Source organism: Alligator sinensis, unplaced genomic scaffold (assembly GCF_000455745.1).
Source record: "Alligator sinensis unplaced genomic scaffold, ASM45574v1 scaffold1345_1, whole genome shotgun sequence".
NCBI lineage: Eukaryota > Metazoa > Chordata > Crocodylia > Alligatoridae > Alligator > Alligator sinensis.
Window position 1 is genome coordinate 207,861 of NW_005843158.1, and position 17,673 is coordinate 225,533.

Consider the following 17,673-nt stretch of genomic DNA (forward strand, 5'->3'; position numbering starts at 1 on the left):
CCACATGCTAAATCAGCTCCGTGGGCACACCGGAGTAACCCAAATAGTAGCGAGGCTGCTCTAACTTGTGAGAGGATGGGTAGCCGGATAGCCAGAGGGTATCTATCTTCCCTTAGTCCATGCCATATCACAGGGCCAAGGGCCCTGAATGAGTCATGCCCAATAGAGATGCCTGTAGCGCTAAAGGGAGGCACTCTCAGGAAGGGAATGAATGGAAAATTACCAGGTTCTTGGAAAGGCAGACCTTGTCACTGCTTACGCTAGTTATGAGTAGTTGTTCTGTGTTAAAGAGTTACTAAAATTAATGTTGCTAGGCAGAGAGCTCAATTATGGTGACCACGGATGTGACCCTGTGTACGCAGTTATAAAACAACCAGTGCTAGTTACATAAAAGGGCCAGTGTTAGGGTGAATTTGAGGATTCGGAAGAACAACTGATAGGACAAACTTGCTTGGTATCTGTGTGCCAGACCTCCCAGTGGATTCTGAGCCAAACTCATTGTATCCTATGCTGGACTAAAAACACTGACCAATATCCTACTATACCTTGTCCCCTCAATAAAGGTATCGTATCATAACTACTTTGAAAATTCTTGACTAATGAATGGGGGAAGGTGGACTCGTAACACTCAACACAACTTTGAGCTTTGCCATCGCTTTCTGTGCCAGCTCAGAGCTCCCCAGCACATAGGGAATCCAGAGATTCAGTCTTAAGGTAGACTGAAGTCCAACCTGTGACACCAAAGAATTACAAAAGGGATGAAGGAGTGGGAATCTAGCTCTGTCTTTTTTTTAATTTAGCTTTCCAGCAAAAGATGTTAGGAGACTCAGTGACCTGATGCATACAAAGTGCTCTGAGATCCTCAGAGGAAAGGTACCACAGACCTGCAAAGAGCTGATTTCATTGCTGATTCAACTCAACTATAAAGTGGTGCATTTTTATTTTTTATGTGGAAGCAAGTTTCCCGTCACATAGACACTGGCTGCAGACTGAAGCCAAGCTGTTTGTTCCAGATGGGGCTGCTCAAGATACCTGCTTTCCCCTCTGGCAGCTTAAGTGATTGGTCTCAGTGAAACCTCTAACACGTTCTCCATTTGCTGCTGCAGGTCAGTTCAAACCTAGCCCACCCAAGGAACAAAACTGTGTCCAGTTTGGGGCCCCGACTGGGTGGGCAAATTGGAGAGAGTCCACCAGAAGGCAACAAAAATGGTCAGGGGGCTGGTGGGGGACATGACTTGTGAAGAGAGGCCGAGGGAACTGGGCTTATTTAGTTCTCTCCAGAGAAGAGAAGACTGAGAGGGGGTTTAATAGCAGCCTTCAACTCCCTGAAGCGTTGTTCTAAGGAGGATGGAGCTGGACTGTTCTCACTGGTGGTGGATGACTGGACAAGGAGCAATGGGCTCGAGTTGCAACAAGGGAAGTTTAGGTTAGATATTAGGAAGAATTTTCTCACTGAGAGAAGTAAAGCACTGGAACAGGTTACCCAGGTGGTTGTGGACTCTCCATCCTTTGAAGTTTTCAAGACCTGGGTAGACAAAGGCTTGGCTGGGATGATGTAGTTGGGGCTAGTCCTGCTTTGAGCAGGGGTTGAACTAGATGTGACCTCCCGAGGTCCCTTCAACCCTCATTTTCTAGGAGTCTGTGATCTCACTTACTGATGCAAACCTATTCATTTGGCTTTCCCAAGTTTATATTGTACTCTCCTTTCTCCTTCTCTATAAAGTCCTGTTTATTTTGCACCCTTAGATTCAGTCCTTGCAAGGGCTAAAAAATTGCCTCATCATGAGTATACAGGCAATACAATTTAGGTTCCCAGACTGCTGAATGGGAGCCAAAGCTGGCTTTGTTTCAGTCATCTGAGAGAACCCCTAAGTAATTGGGCTCAGCCTTTTTAGTCATGTCTACAGTATTAATATTACTTCCAGTACCCCTCTGCAGAGCTGCACACATTGTCATGGGCCTGATAGCCTTTCTGATGGCATCACTTGGGTATGGCAAGACCTTACTGAAACTATTAACCTTGATGCTGAGTAGGTTAAAAGGGGCAGGAACTCTGCTTCATAGCTGTGGGACTAATTTAATGGTCAAGGCACGTATGAATTTCTCAAGCTTTGCCATACCTCGGATTCCCTGATCGTATTGGGTTTTCATGTTAGGAGCAGGCAGCACACAAGCTCTTAAATGCAAGGGCTTTTGGTTTGGTACAGCACCTAGAACAATAGGATTTTGAGCTAGGACTAGTGCTTCTGGATGTCACCACAATACAAATAATAATATTATAAGATTGTGGTGACAGTAGGGAAGTCCTACCCGTCAGTAGCCCAAACTCCAATACTTACATTATTTCAAAGTTAAGTTAGCATCTTGAAAAAGCACCTTGCAGGTTTCTTAGTGGACAGATACCACCCTAGAGGACAATGCGCTCATCAAATGGGTCATCCTAGAAGCTTAGATTCAGATTACAGTGGCAAATAAAGATTATCCTAATCTGCCTCAAGTCAGGAAGAGTAAAAACCTGCTCTGCAAATTCTGAGCCTGTAGCGCCCACTCTCCTAGATTAATTTTTTTTCCTCACCTTATAACAAATTCTCAATGTACATTAAAAAAAAAATAGACATAGCTGCATTGCCAGTTCAGTGATCTTTCCTATTCGTTCGCTGATCTCTAAGTGCCCAGACCAGGTGGTACAGGAACTCCAGAGAGGACAATTAAAGAATAACTATCTCATTGGCAATTTTTTTTTCCTACACCTCCGTCAGTGCTTCACCATCCCTCATAAAAAACATTGCCCCATCTAAGTAAATTAAATCATGGAGGTTTTTATTATCCATACAAATGGTTAATCCTTTTCAGAAATCTACCAGGCTTTTCTCCTGAAGAGTATCCCATAGCAATGAGTGTCACAGGTTAATTATACGTTGCATTAAATATATATCCATTTATCCATTTCAGATTTGTTGCTTACTTTCACCAAATATCTCCTTGCTCTTATATTAAGCCAACAACCTCTTTGTTCATCTTCTCCATAGCATTAGTTATGTGTGCACTCTTGTCCAACACCCCTTTCCTAGAGCGAGACTCCAATTTTTCTCTGATGTTCATCCTACCTTTTCCTTTGTTCCATGTCCGTGTTATACCTCCTGCAGAGTTACTTCTTACTGGCATCTCTGTAATGACCAAACTGTATTTGTTGACTTCTGTGTTTGTGTTTCGAACTATCCTTCACCTGCCATCTCAGGTCACTAACAGTTACATCTCACATAACCTGTGAACTAGGAAAGTGTTGATCACTGGACTGAAACTTAATATACATGGGTTCTATTCCTGGTTCTGCAGTGGCTAAAGCTCATGCCACTGGGCTGACTGGAGTACCCAGGATTAATGACTACAAATTCTTTGCTGTAGTCATGAGATCACCTTAATTAAAAAAAAGAGAGGGAGGGACAGAAATACATAACAGGAATACATTTTGTGAAATAATGGGAAAAAAAACAGCCTGAATTTGGTGGTGTTAAAAATAATCAGACATAGGATAGACATTTTCAAAGGCTTAAGAAGCAACTAGGCACCCAAATTCCTTTGCAACTCAATGGAAGTTGGCATCTATCTCTGATAAGTCCCTTTGAAAAGCTTCCTCAAAGTTCCCATTTAACCCAATAGAGGTTAGTTTACCACATGTAGTGGTAGGGTGGGTATGGTATCCTGCTACTCTAGAGGCAAGTGTTCAAGCCCTAGTCAGGGATGTATTTGGTAGCCATGTTGTTCTGAGACAAAAAGAAATACAAAAATCTCTTGGTTCAGAGAAAATACCTTTTCTTAGACCAACTGAGAAATTGCAAAAAACACCCAAAAAACCCATGGACTCATGTGAAAAGGTATTTCCAAGCAGCCTAGGGGTAAATGGGTATCTGGTTGCCAAGGCTTGGGAGTCAAAACTGGCCACCCTGCTCCCTTGCATGTCTTGACTGTGTAAGCCTGATGGCTCTCTCAGGCTTGGATAAACCTTTCTTCCTATGTCAGATCATATGGAGAAGTCTGATTCTCTGCAGCTACCATGCTATAATCAGAAGTGATTACACTCCTGTCAGTAAAGTTACAACAATGTAAAATTGGGGTGAGAAAAAAGACCTTCTGCATTCAAGCAGGGATTTAATATCCACACGCAGGTTGTATTCCCCTGAACAAGTCACATTTCCTCCTTTCAAAAACCAAATGAGAAACCATAAGGCTAAAGGTATTTGACAGGGCTTTCTTGAAGGGAGAAACAGGAATGAGGGTTACTCAGGTTTTCTGAACAATCAGCAATCCTTGGGTATACGCAAAGCTTGAGATGACCAGACAGGCCAGTGTCCAGAGAGTGGCAGACCATGTAATTACCAAATTACAGAGTACAATAACCATCGAGTGCTTCCAATTATAATGCTAAAGGGCAGCTTCACAGTTGTGCTACTTAGCAGCATTGGGGAAAGGCAAAGGAAAATGTGTTAAAGGCCTAATGAGGTGTGTGGGAGGAAGTTACTGCTGCAGTTTACAGCTTTTTCACATTGTTAGTTCCTACGTTGTGTCACTACTCCAGAGAGGGAGGCTGAGGTAAGAATCATTTTCTCATTGGTCTAACAGAGATGAGCAGAAGCAAAGGTTTTCTCCACTGTGACTAACTTCTTCTTGCACAGATCTGATAATTTATTTAAAGGAGCCATTTAAGCTTCCCACCCGAAAAACAAAACAAAACAAAACAAAAAATACCCACAAAGCTCAGAGAGAGTTGCAGTAACTGACTGCCTGGATAAAAGGGGTGGCAGGAATTTCTTAAAGACCCTCAAAAAGGTAAGTGGGGAGGTGGGGAGGCAAGATATTTAAGCTACTTGGACCCAAAGACAATTCTTCTTTCAGGGGTGGTAAGTGTGAAATGTAGCCAGGTGGGTCACTTTGGTGAGCTGTAGATCCTATTACCCCTTGCACAAATCAGGCTCAGGAAGGATCTCCTCCAGCCTCTTACTCTCTGGGCAAAATGCATCACACTATGGAAGGCAGAAACACAACGAAGGAGTCCAGGGATAAGAAGCCTGCCCAGGGAGTGGGTGATCTGCATCCTAAGCCCCCTTTTTTATCATACCCGCAGCCCCCACATCCCCGTTATCCAGAGGGGGTACAATCTCCGTTTCTTACTTCCTAGCCTATTGCCTTAGGTAAGGTCAAGAGCACCCTCCCACTCGTCTTGAAGGTTGTTACCAGGATGCCAAGGAAGCAAGGTTTGCAGAAACAGGCAAATAAGCCAGGAAGAGCATGTATATGCAGCCACCGAGTCATGAGCAGCAGGCTGTGCATTACTGAGTATGCGGTAGTGTCCCCGCGTGTTTTTTTTCAGATACTACTGCTCAGTAGCTTGTCTCGTGTAGACACACCCAGTGAGACAGATGCTGCCTTGGAAGAGAGGGGGAGGCTTGTTTCTGGCCACAGCCATATTGGGTTAGAACTATCCCATTGCTCTCTAGTTATTGATTATGATGTATAGAAACATGATTGGAGCCAGGACTCCATGGCCTCATCCCTTCTGGGGCAATCTCTTTTACTAAGACACTGCAGCCCTCTTGGTTGTCCAATGGGCCAGCTTTAAAAAGAAGAATGGAAGCTGCTTTTGGTCTTGCCTAGCTCATAGCCTAGTAATGCTCTTCAGGATCCAAATTATAGGCATCTAATTTTCCCTATGGGAAGCCAAAGTTGATTGATGATTCTGGATTCCTCTTGGGGAGTCAAATATCTAAAGCTTAGATATTGTAACACCTAAATAAGTCCTTACTAGGTCTAGTCCTTAGCGTACAAATTAGAGGAGCAGCTGTTTCCTATGTGCCTCTGTTAGCCTAGAATATTTTACCCAGGATATTGAAACCAGCTGTTCCTCTAATTACTATGCAAAGTGCTTATCTCCTTCTCTTGTTCAAAGTGTCAAACTGTTTCAGTATGATAGAAGCAAAATATTCTTTGATTTAGAAAATAAGATGTTTCAATCAGTACTAAGTAGCAGCTGTCCTTAAATGAGTTAAGCAATAACATAATATAAAATGGACTATTTCAGCTCTCCTATTATATAATAATATGATACAGTATATGTACAGTTGTTATTGATGCCACATGCCAATATATAATATCACCTATATTACAATACAGTGTATATATTAGGCACTAATAGACATGCTATGAAATAATATATTTTTTTTAAATAACTGATATAAATGAAAACAAACTAAACAAAAAAAAAATCAAAGCAAGAATGTTCTAAAATCATTCCTTTTTCATTTTGGGAAAATCTGTTTTCACAGGGAATTCCTTTGAAAGTGTGACAGTTTTGATTCTATTGAAACTGCATTTCCCAACAAAACTGTTTTGATGAAAATTGTCTGACCTATGCTACTCATCAGGAGCCTATTTCCAAAAGGCCTATGGCTCTTTTCAGAGAGAATTAAGAATTAATGTGCAGGAACCAAAAGCAGCTGGAGTTCATTAGCCTCCCAGGAAACCAGCCTAAAGTACATAAAAAGCAAAAGAAGAGGGCATCACGAGTTTGGAGTATCTGGAAAGTCAAATAAGTTGAGGAAAGTGCTAGACTTATACAAGCAAGGTCTCTGATGTGGTGGTGCTTTGTGTGCTTGAGGAATAGAGTCTATAGCTTCTGTTTGCTGTGACCCAAGTGACTGAGGGAGCTCAGTTTTCTCTGCTGACCCTGAAACCTATGGATCAGGGAACTGCACTGATCCTGGACTGGGGTGCTTGGGGGCTGGGTTTCTGGAAAGCCCTTAAAAGCGTGGTTTTGGTTTGGTTTCCTTCCTTTGTTTGATTGTAAATTGAACAAACAATTGCTCACACCCTTGTAGAGTTAGATTAAGCTATACTGCACATCCTACTCTGAGTTATTCTAGTTTTGGCCATGGTGGTCTCCTCCTTTCTTCTGAGAGAGCAGTGCATTTTACTGGTACATAATTCCTTGATTGTTGTCTCCTAAGGTGTTCAGGGTACTTAAAAAAAAATTCAAATGAAAAGAGCTGTATGAATAAGATTCATTACTCATGCAAACAAATGGCCTTTGATAAGGCTAAATGAATCATCTGAGAAATGCGGTATGATAAGTCACCCTCTACTCTCCCTTCCGCCTCTTCCGTTGCCAGTGTAACGCCTAAACATAGATGCTTCAGTGCACCATGGCACTTCTCCTCTCCTAGAGCCAGTTTTGCTGGTAGCAGAAAGAAGCTTTGGACAAGGAAGCATTCATTGTATGGGTTGCTTGAACCTAAGCAAACCAGTTGCAATCATTCCAGAAGGAACATTTGTATTAATACCCTCCTTCCCTTGCAGTGCCTGGAGTTCCTTGAGGAAATGTGCTCATTACTGCAGGAACGTAAAGATGCATGTGAAGACAATCTTACACGCTGCATTTGAGCTGCTCAGTTGTTGATGGGTGTTCGTGCTACCTCGAGGTTGGAGCAGTCGCATGTGCAAGCCATCAGGGGCTTTGAGGACAGAAAGGTAAGAATCCTTCCTCCCCTCTTATTTTAAGCTTCCTCAGTCCTACAGGGCTCCCTTCCACCGCCGGTCCTTGTGGCTTACCCTCACCCCTTGGCTTACTTGTAGTCACCTGCTCAGCCCCGAGAGCAGCAGTAGCACTGGGCAGGCAGGCAGATTCCCCTAGTCACTAGCACTGCACTGGAGGCCACAAGCAAGCTGTGACTGGGAGGGAGGGAGGGAGGGATGGGATGGGATGGGATGAAAGGGGATCTGGGGTGGGGAATTGCTGGCCCAGTCCAGAGAGATTAGTGGGCTGATCCAGGCTGGCTCTCCCCTGCCTCTCTGCTCCTGGATCTCTACACCTCCCTTTCCCCAGCTTATTTTGGCTGTTGGAGCTGTGCCAGGGGAGCGGGCAGGTAAGGAGAGACCACCTGCCCAGCCCCTGCTGCCACAGATGCCATCCTGCTCCCCTTTGGGGATGGGGGGGAGAGAGGGACGTTTCCACCAACGTGGGACCTGGAGCGGCCACATGTTAGAATGACTCAAGCTAAATAACACAACGTAGAGAGAAACGTTGCCTGGAGAGGTATCCTTTCAAGCCACCTAAAGGGTGCTTAGAATTACTTTCAGGTATTAACATGGGGACTATCCAAGGGTTAAGAGCTCCAGAAGCCACCTAAAATTTAATGTGCAACCAGGCCCTCCTTCATCTTGATACAATCGTGTTTCTTTAGGCATCTCAGTATAACAGCAGTTGAAATAATGGTGATTTTTTTTTTTAAACACCACTTTATATAGCTGTTTTGTTAAAACCTTAGTCATCCTGAAGCCACGACTTCATAAGAAGGCCATAGTAGAACTAGATAGAGAAAAATAAGGTGCTTCCAGTGCAGCATCAAACCTAAAACAAAATCTAGGGATTCAGATCCAAAGTTGGGTCTGAAATTCACTTGGCTCCACTTTTTGAGTTCTCTTCTCTCTTTAAAATAAATGAAAACAGCACTCTTGTAACCCTGCTTATTTTCCTGTTGCAGGCTGAGGTGTTGCGTGTGCTTTCTAGGAAGGCTCTTCATCTCTTGCTTTCAGCAGGTACGTGACACACTCTAATCATTAAGTCTCTTCTTCTCCAAAGAGTTCGGAGTGAAACCTTGTTGCTTTAAGTGTACTACAAGATATGTCCTCACCTCTTGGCTGCTGTAAATGAAAAATAAGAGTACATTGAGCATTACTAACCATAATTCGAAAGAATCAAGGGGTCTCAAACTGGCCGTGCTCCAACCTTGTGCCAGGTGCTGCACAAATCCTAGAGAACTAGGGCTGGAAGGGGCCCCCAGAAATCATCCCGTCCAACCCTCCTGCTTAAAGGTGGGATCTTCCCTAACAACACCATACCCTACAAGTCCTTGCCTAACCTATTTGTCAAAGTATACAAACAATCCTGTTGCAGAGCTACCAGGCACATCGCCCCACAACAAGAGCATGCTAACCAGCCACAGATAAAGCAGCAGGAAGAGGGCACTCACAATGTCTTGCCATTATAAGTTGTTAAAATATACTCAAGAGAAAAGACACTTAAGTGCAGCGTTTCTGTGCATTATTTTTGCTGCACCATATAGTTCAGAGATGGCCAAGCTGCATGTTGCTTGCTAGCGCAGTACTTGTGGCTCTTAGGCACTGGGATGCTGGGGTGGAGGCTGCAGCTGTGCTGCTTACCCTGGGGCATGCTTCCCGCAGGGAAAGCCAAAGCAGCTCAGCGCTGTGGCAGTGGGGGAGATGGGGTGGTCACCGCCACTCCGGGTAGTTCAGAGCCTTGCTCTCCCCTCCTCCAGCTCTTGATCTTCCACGGAGGATCGGATGTGGCTTCCTGGCCACCCCGAATAGCTGAAAGAATGAGTAGTTATACTTCTTGGAAGGGGGGAGGTGACTCTTCTTTCATATTTGACACAAATAGCAGATACTAGAACTGGAATAGTCATGTTGAGTCATTCACATACCACTTATTGCAACAACAAAAAATAAAATAACATAAAAAGAAGTGGGGGGGAGAAGCACACCAAAAAACACCTACATGAAATTGCCACAGGAAGCAAAGAACAATCCCAAATACAGCCATCCTGCCACAAAACGCTCAAAACATTTGATAACGCAAAATAAGAAGTGATTTTTCTTGTTTGTTTGTTTTTTTTAAGCTTTTAACACTGCTGTGGACCAGCCAAGTTTGAAACTAAATATCTTTCTGGGACTTGATTCGATTTAAAGAAAATTCCAGCCTCATGGCATTGCCCTATAAATGGGCTTCAAGAAAAGAAAATGACAGCAACACCCACTTAAAGGGAACAAAAATCCTTCCAACCCAAAACAGCCAGGTCCCAGCAGTTACATGGGGCTCAGACTTAAAGGAGAGGGAGAGAGGGGGGAAGCAGACAAAGATTTGAAAAAAACTGGCTGCCGTTTTCAGCAGTCATCGATACCTGTAAGACCTGGAAAAAATAATGTAATATTTCAAAGTCTTAGTTGCCCATTTGTTAAAAGGGCATAATCCTTTTTTTTCCCTCAACTATCTTATTTTTTTAATCATGTGGCTGCATGTTCTTCAGAGCAGAGTGTGTCTGTGTCTGTGTCTGTGTCTGTGTCCACACAGCACTTGGCACAATAAAACCCTGGTGCTGCTACACCTTACCGAATAAAAGCACTTACTACATTCATTTCTCCTCAGTGCCCCAGATCTGAGAATCAAGGAGAAAAACACCCCACAGAAAAAAACAAAACCAAAAAAAATGTGATGTATTAAATCTAATAAAATGTTTTTCCACAATTGGGAGCTCTATTCCTTCAAATGCTGACTCCTGGGCAATATTAGCATAAAAACCTACTGATATAAATGATTTTTTTCCACATTAAAAAGAAAAACTTTTTAGCAATACCTCCCCTTCCCCCCCCCCCCAAAAAAAAAAAAACAAAAACAAAAAAACAAAGGAAAAAAGTCTACAAAAATATCAGGACTATCATCAATATATATGAAACATAATATTATACATTTTGATAACGGTCCTGATATTTCTCTATATAAGTATTAGACAGTATATGTGTATATACGTGTGTGTATGGATATGTACATACTAGCAAAGTGGCTGTCAAGAATGATGGGCGAGCAGTGCGGATGGAGCATCGCCACCTACCCCCCCACGCTGCCCCTACTTTGCATCCGGCCATGCACAACCCCCACCGCCCGCTCTTTGTCCAGCCCCATGCACCCCCCACACATCAAACACACTCAGCCAGCCACATGCCCACGCCCACACCCACCCACGCAGCATACACACATCCAGCCATGTGCCACACACCACACAGACCCAGCCCCACACACCCCTCCAGCCACACACCACATGCCACATATACACCCAGCCACAAGTCACACACTCACACACACACACACACACACACAACCCCATGCCACACACATGCCTCACTTCCTGGCCAGCCCCACAGCGCAACTCATATGGCGCCGCACTGCTGTCAAAGCAGCCACAGTGTGGCGGGGAGTAGAGGCAGAGCTAAGGCTGCAGCTGCAGCCGCCTCTACCCCATGCACAGACCAGGGGCCACATGCGCATGTGTGTGTGTGGTTATGTGTATTATATGTATATACTATATCTATGTCTTACTTAAGGTTTCTATAACGAAAGCAAAAACTAAACGGTGAGAAATAGTAACACGCTGTTTTGGAGCCATGAAAACGAACATGTCAGTATTGCAATCGGATCAGTTTTGACCAGTTCAAGGATACAGCTCTTCAAAGAAATCCTCAGTTCTCCAGAATTGTGACTTTTGAGAGCTTAAGCGGAAATGACATTTTCCATTCCCCTTACTAATATAAGTTAAACTTCAACATTTCAGTCGTACAAATATTACTCCTTAGATGGTACAGTCCAGTTGCATTTGTTTCCAGGCAGAAGTCCATCTCCAGATATTAACCTCTTTCTGAAGATTCAGTTCCTTGGAGCATTTCCTTTATAAGCCACATGTTGCTGGGATCTTTTGACCCTAACTGGCTTCCTGCCCCTTGGGCGGGGGGCTGGACCCGATGTTCTTATGAGGTTCCTTCCAGCCCTAAAGTCTATGAAGTCTGTGTTCTCCTCTGCTCCAAGACCATTACAGAGATAAAGACCCAAAAAGGCACAGCCAAGGAATCAGCAAATCACAACCCCTCCAAGAGACTTTTAAAAAATGAAACCAAATCAATCTTAGTCCCATGGACTTCAATAAAGCGGTTCTATACACCAGTAGATGATCTGAGTTAAGCTTCCTAAAGTCCCTGCCTGTCTAAAGTGCCAGACCGTCAAAGGCGAATTTGGTTGGAGTTAAGGGTCTCCTGAGAATCTAGATTTGAGGAGCCAACAGCTAGAGTCAATAAAGCATATAGGTCCAATTGGGAAATGTAATTTTAAAGCTTCAAGCCAAAAAATCCTGCTCAGCTGCCACCTAACTATTTAAACTCACCAATTACTGTTCCCTACATCTCCCACCTCCTTGGAGGTTATTGGTAGCTGGAAATGTTCTCCATCCGTTCTGCTGAAGTTGTATCTATGAGCCACAGTGAATGCAAGATTCATTTACTGGAGGAAGAGAGCAAGAGTTAGCACAATTGGCCTAGGGTTAGCCTGGTGGTTAGGGCACTAATTTGGGGGGAAAGGGAAAGTTGCATCTGGGCCCTGTCCCAACGCATATTAAAACCCTTTGGGGCAAAGACTCATGGCTAGACCTTCCTTTAGCAAGTTCTCTAATCACCAGTATAGTCTTACTCCTCCCTTACCCAGTGGACCTGGGATTCATTGCTACTCTTTGAAACCGGTTCACCAGGAATGATGGAGACAGCCCATCACCCCAGTTCAAACTAGTAGTTGGGGTAATCTCCTAGCAGGGTGAATATAAGGGCTTTTAATTAGACTTTTTGTGGCCCTCTGCCTGCTTGCTGCCACCATGCCAGACTCCCTGGGGGCACCCTTCCAGTATCCGCTTGTAAATTGTTGTCCTGGGGCTGGTGCCTTGCTTGCCCATTTCCAGTTATGCTGCCATAGGCAGCTACAATTTAGGCACTCTAATGTTCAGGTTCTTTATTGGCTTTCATTGCCATTGATTAAGAATTTTTTTTTTTAAACTAAGCTGAGGTGACTTTGGAATGTGGCTGCTTTTGAAGCAGTTTCCCCTGGTCTGTGGTTTCTAAATGAAGTCTCTAGTTGCAAAATGCAGGCAGGGTATTCATTCATGTATTACATATGAATTGTGGCATTCTACTATCTGGGAGGGGGTGTATTTTTAATCTGGTTTATTGAAATGAAGATAACAACATAGAGCATTAAACGGGAAGGAAAGCTCTAAAGGTGCTTAACAGTGATCTATTGCTAATGGTATGAGGTGTGTAAACTTTTATAGAAATGCTATTGCTCAGTCATGAATTATTGATACATGCTCTGTGCAGGGTGAAAACCAGATGTGATAAACAGTGCAACAAATGTGACAACGAGGCATTTTATTGTTTGTTGTTTTACTGCATATTATTTTCCCATTTGCAAAGATGCCAAATGCAGAGCGGGCCCAGTCCCTGAGCTCTGGAATAAATCAGAACCAAGAAAATAATTAATTAAAAGGATATTTATCCCTTGAAACAGTTTTTGAGACAGCCTTTTGCAATCTGAACTAGAGCTGGGTTTCTGCCACCCACAAATATCTTCATTCCCTCGCATGCAAAATGTCACTGCGGTTGTCTCCGTGACATGGGTCCATTTAGATTTGACTGTATCATGGCTCCATTTGGGATTGAGGTTGTATTGCAATGGGGTACAGTGAGAATGCACAAAAAGAAAGATGGGTGTGTCCGAAAGACTTTCCATTCAAATATTTGTCTAATGTCCATTCTGCCTGCTTCCTAATACACCACCCACATAACATCCAGAGAAAGCCTGCCCATTCGAAGCGGTGTGAATAAGAAACACACTTTTATACGAGGTTGACAGTAAGTTTTCCAGGCTATTACTGAGGTCTACAATTTATTAGGATATATAAAAAAGCATTGGGCACTTGTATTTAAAAGGAATGCCTGGAGTTCCACAAAGGATATAAACCCCTTTTGGGGGGAGGCAGCAGACAACTTTTAAGTAGAGTTAGGAAGCAACTTTTCTGGTGATTAGGTTTTTTCCTTAACTGCAGGTTTCCTGGCACATTGAGGCAGGTTGTATTATCTATCTTTGGAGATAGTATACCAGATGTTATAGACCAGTAGTTGGAGTCAGACTTCTAATTCCTATATTCTTTTTTTTTTTTAATATTCCTTGGAAAAGAAATTGTTTGTTGGATGTACATCAGGTCTTTGGAAGTGCACAAGGGGAAAAATGTTTGACCATCAGAGGAGAGCCACGCACATGATCTGAGGTCAGGAAAACAAACCCTACGATGACAGGCTGAGAGCTATGGGGCTCTTTAGCCTGGAAAAGCGCAGGCTCAGGGGTGATCGGGTGGCCACCTATAAGTTTATCAGGGGTGCCCACCAGTATCTGGGGGAACGTTTGTTCACCAGAGCGCCCCAAGGGATGACGACTAGGTCGAATGGTCATAAACTACTACAAGACCATTTGAGGCTGGACATAAGGAAGAATTTCTTTACTGTCCGAGCCCCCAAGGTCGGGAACAGCCTGCCATCGGAGGTGGTTCAAGCGCCTACATTGAACACCTTCAAGAGAAAATTGGATGCTTATCTTGCTGGGATCCTATGACCCCAGCTGACTTCCTGCCCTTTGGGCCGGGGGCTGGACTTGAAGACCTTCCGATATCCCTTCCAGCCCTAATGTCTATGAAATCTATTATATCTATGAATAATTTGCTGGGTTTTTGGTTGTAGCCATGTTGGATATCACATCTACTCAAAGAATTTTCCTGCTTATGACCATAATAATTTGCACTTTTTCACTGCAACGATTATGCAGGCAACATCAGTTAGATATCTAAATAGCTATTGCCTGCATAGTTATACCCCTTGCATGTACAGCTGCCATAATTGCATGTGCATCTTGAATCTGATGGTGAATGCTACTAATTCCTAAAAACTCAGTATTGATAACAGTTCCTCTCCATTTTTCAAGATTGGGATCATTATTAGCATTCTTTTCTTTCTTTTGGGTTTACAGCCAATGAAGACCCATGCGCTTATATTCCTCTTGTTAGGTGTTTAAACGGATTTAGGCACCTAAGTGCAATACTATTCTACTCTGCCAGGCTTCATTAAAAAAGATTAGCATACAGACTTTTGTAACATGGCATCAACCTAGTCTTAATACTAAATTTACAAAACCAATGAGGATGAGGAGGGACCCATCCAAGCTTTGTTAAGTATTTCTTCAGGGCCGTGAGCAGAGTGGAATAGGATAATACCTGAATATATAAGTCTTCTTAGGTACCTAATAGGTGGGATGGGATCTGGGCATTACGTGCCTGGAAGTTAGGCACCTGGCCATGGAGTGGAATCTGGAACCGGGTCGGGTCCTTTTCTCTGTGGAGAGAGTTAGGCGTTTTGCAGTGACAGTCATGCAAAACCTTCACATCAGCTGCTTGAGTGAACCAACTGGAAGCCTTAAAGCTGCAGGTGTATCTTCAATCCTGCTCTTTTCCAAACCTGAGTTGCCTGAATTGGGCCTTCGGAGGCAGGTGCTTTCATCCACGAGAGATCCAGAGCCTGGAATTATCAACTGCGCCAACAACCGTTGTTTGAAGGATCTTAGCAAGGCTTTATGTCATTTCAGGAAATGAATTGGTGACCAGGAAATTGCTTTTTTCCACTTTACTGAAGCACTCCATGGTGTAGGCCTCTCGAGGTCTGGGCATGCCTTAGTACCCCAAGTACTTTATAAATAAATATGGAGGTACCTAGCAAGCTTAATCAGCTTCTGAACACCGTTTGGAGTTTTAGCTTTGGACTTCAATACCTCTTTTCTATCTAGGTCTTATTAGATTAATTATTTATTGTATTGCTCCGAATACATGCAGAGATGCACTTGATAGACTAACAAAATCAAATATGCATAAGCTTTTGTGAGGCTGGGTTCACTTGATCAGGTGCTGTATGCTCTAAAAACCTTAATAGCATTGATGATGAATACAAAGAAGTAAAATTGTTCGCTCAATACTATGTAGCATTATTTCCCCTGCTATTATACTTTTTAGGTATTTATCTAAATAAGTATGCACTCCTGGTATATCTTTGGGCTCAGTGATGTAGTCACTCTACAGCGATGCCAGGGCAGCCAGCTCTCAAGAGCTTGTTCTGATTTCTCACTGACACTCTCTGGTGAAGGCGACTCTCCACAAGAATGTCCCTGCTGCCTCAAGCACAGCTTTCTAAGGCCTGGGCCTTTAAATTTGGCTGCAAAGAATACCTAATGGTGCTCAAGCTCCAGCCTATGGGCCAGATGTGGTCCACAGAGCTGTCACCTGGCCTGCAGGGCTCTCCACAGGTCCAGAAATTTGGCAGCAGGGAGTGAAGGCAATTAATACTGCTGCCACCAAAACCCCACTGCAAAATTTCCAAGCCCTGTGGCCAGATTATATGGCTCCATGCGGCAGATCGGAGGGCCAATCCAACACACGGGGCTGGGGCCATTTGTACCTGTGCACCGACCCCTCACTGGATAAGGCCCACAGACCAATCCTGTACACTAGATCCAGCTCATGGACCAACCCCATACCACTCATCTAGCCCATAGCCCAGAAAGGTTGGGCACCACTGACTTATAGTGATCATTTTGCTCGTAGCTCCTTGCTACCTGCAGCTTCCGCTCCTTTAGTGGTTAAGCATGTTGTTCATTTTCCTGGATTTCTTCTACTTGTTCCTAGGCATGAGTGTGTTCTTGCAAGAGGAAGTAGTGGCCCCTAGTGGCTAGAGACCTGACAAGGTCACTGACCCATGCTCTGGGGCACTGGATACTGCCCTTAGCTTCTGTGAGACACGTCACTACTCTGTGCCTTGCTTTCCCTGCCTGTAACATGAGGAAATGTTACTAATGTGCTTTGAGATCTCTTGATGAAAAGCACTGCTGAAAATAATGTATTATTATTGCATCATAACCGTTTGTCATCCTATAGCCCTCACTGCTGCAAGGTGCAGGTTGACTGTGCATTTTGTTGCTTTCCATAGGTCTCCTTTTCCTTTCATTGTGAAAATGGATAAATAAAAGCATGTGATTAATCTTCTCTATGTTCTGTGTGTTTAATTCTTCCATTGTCCCTCTCCTTTTTACTGTACTGAAGGGTCCTAATAGCTTTAGCTTCTCTTCTTAAGGAAGATGTTTCTATGTCTTTAAGCATTTTTATTTCTCTTCTATTAATATGGGTCAAGGGCCATTGAAGATCATGGAGGGGATCCAAATGACTTCAGTGGGATTTGAATTGGCTCACTCTTTTGAGCTGGGGTGATCAAAATACAATGATCACAACACAGATGTTGCACATAAAGGGCAGCTGTTACATGCATGTTGAGTGTGGGTCAGCTATATTTGGATCCCAGGCCACAGTTTGGCTACCCTGTTTTATGGGTTTATCATTCTGAAAGCAGTTCAAAAGAACAGTGCAGTTTCTTCTTTATTTTACTAGGTATTGGGGTGTTGAACAGAGACAGGGCAATATTTCTATAGATTTGTGTGATATGAATAATGCTGTGCCAGTGAATATCACTTATACATCTGACCTTGGAGATAAACTGTTTTCTGTGATTTCAGGCAACAGGTCTAGAAGTAATGCCCTCAAATGGCAGCAGAGGAAATTTAGGTTGGAGGTGAGGAAGACATTTCTAACTATGAAGGTGGCCAAGCTTTGGAACAGGCAGGCTATCTGGTGAAAATGTGGCACTTTGATCTTCGGAAATTTTCTGGAGCAGGTTAGACAGATACTTGACTGGCATGTTTTAGTCGGAGACGATCATGGCTTGAGCGGGGGGGATAGCCTGCTGAGGTCCCTTCCAGCCATACTTTCCTTTGTTCCTACTTTCTTTAATATAATATTTAGGCTACATTTTCTCTTGTGAATTGTCACGGCGGGGTCCTGCAGGAGGGCCGTGATCTCCTTGAGGCCCCCTCTCCGTGTCAAGTCGGCCCAAGGGCACCCTCTATTCTCGCCCGCCACATCTTTG

The 17,673-nt window shown here is 43.6% G+C and overlaps 1 long non-coding RNA gene across 1 annotated transcript; it reads left to right on the forward strand.

Annotated features, from left to right (window-relative positions):
- Positions 1–7,381: 7,381 nt before the first annotated feature.
- On the forward strand, positions 7,382–10,256 carry LOC102383999. Its single transcript, XR_001359093.1, has 3 exons — positions 7,382–7,521; positions 8,535–8,589; positions 10,217–10,256. It is a non-coding gene; the product is annotated as an uncharacterized LOC102383999 (long non-coding RNA).
- Positions 10,257–17,673: the final 7,417 nt, after the last annotated feature.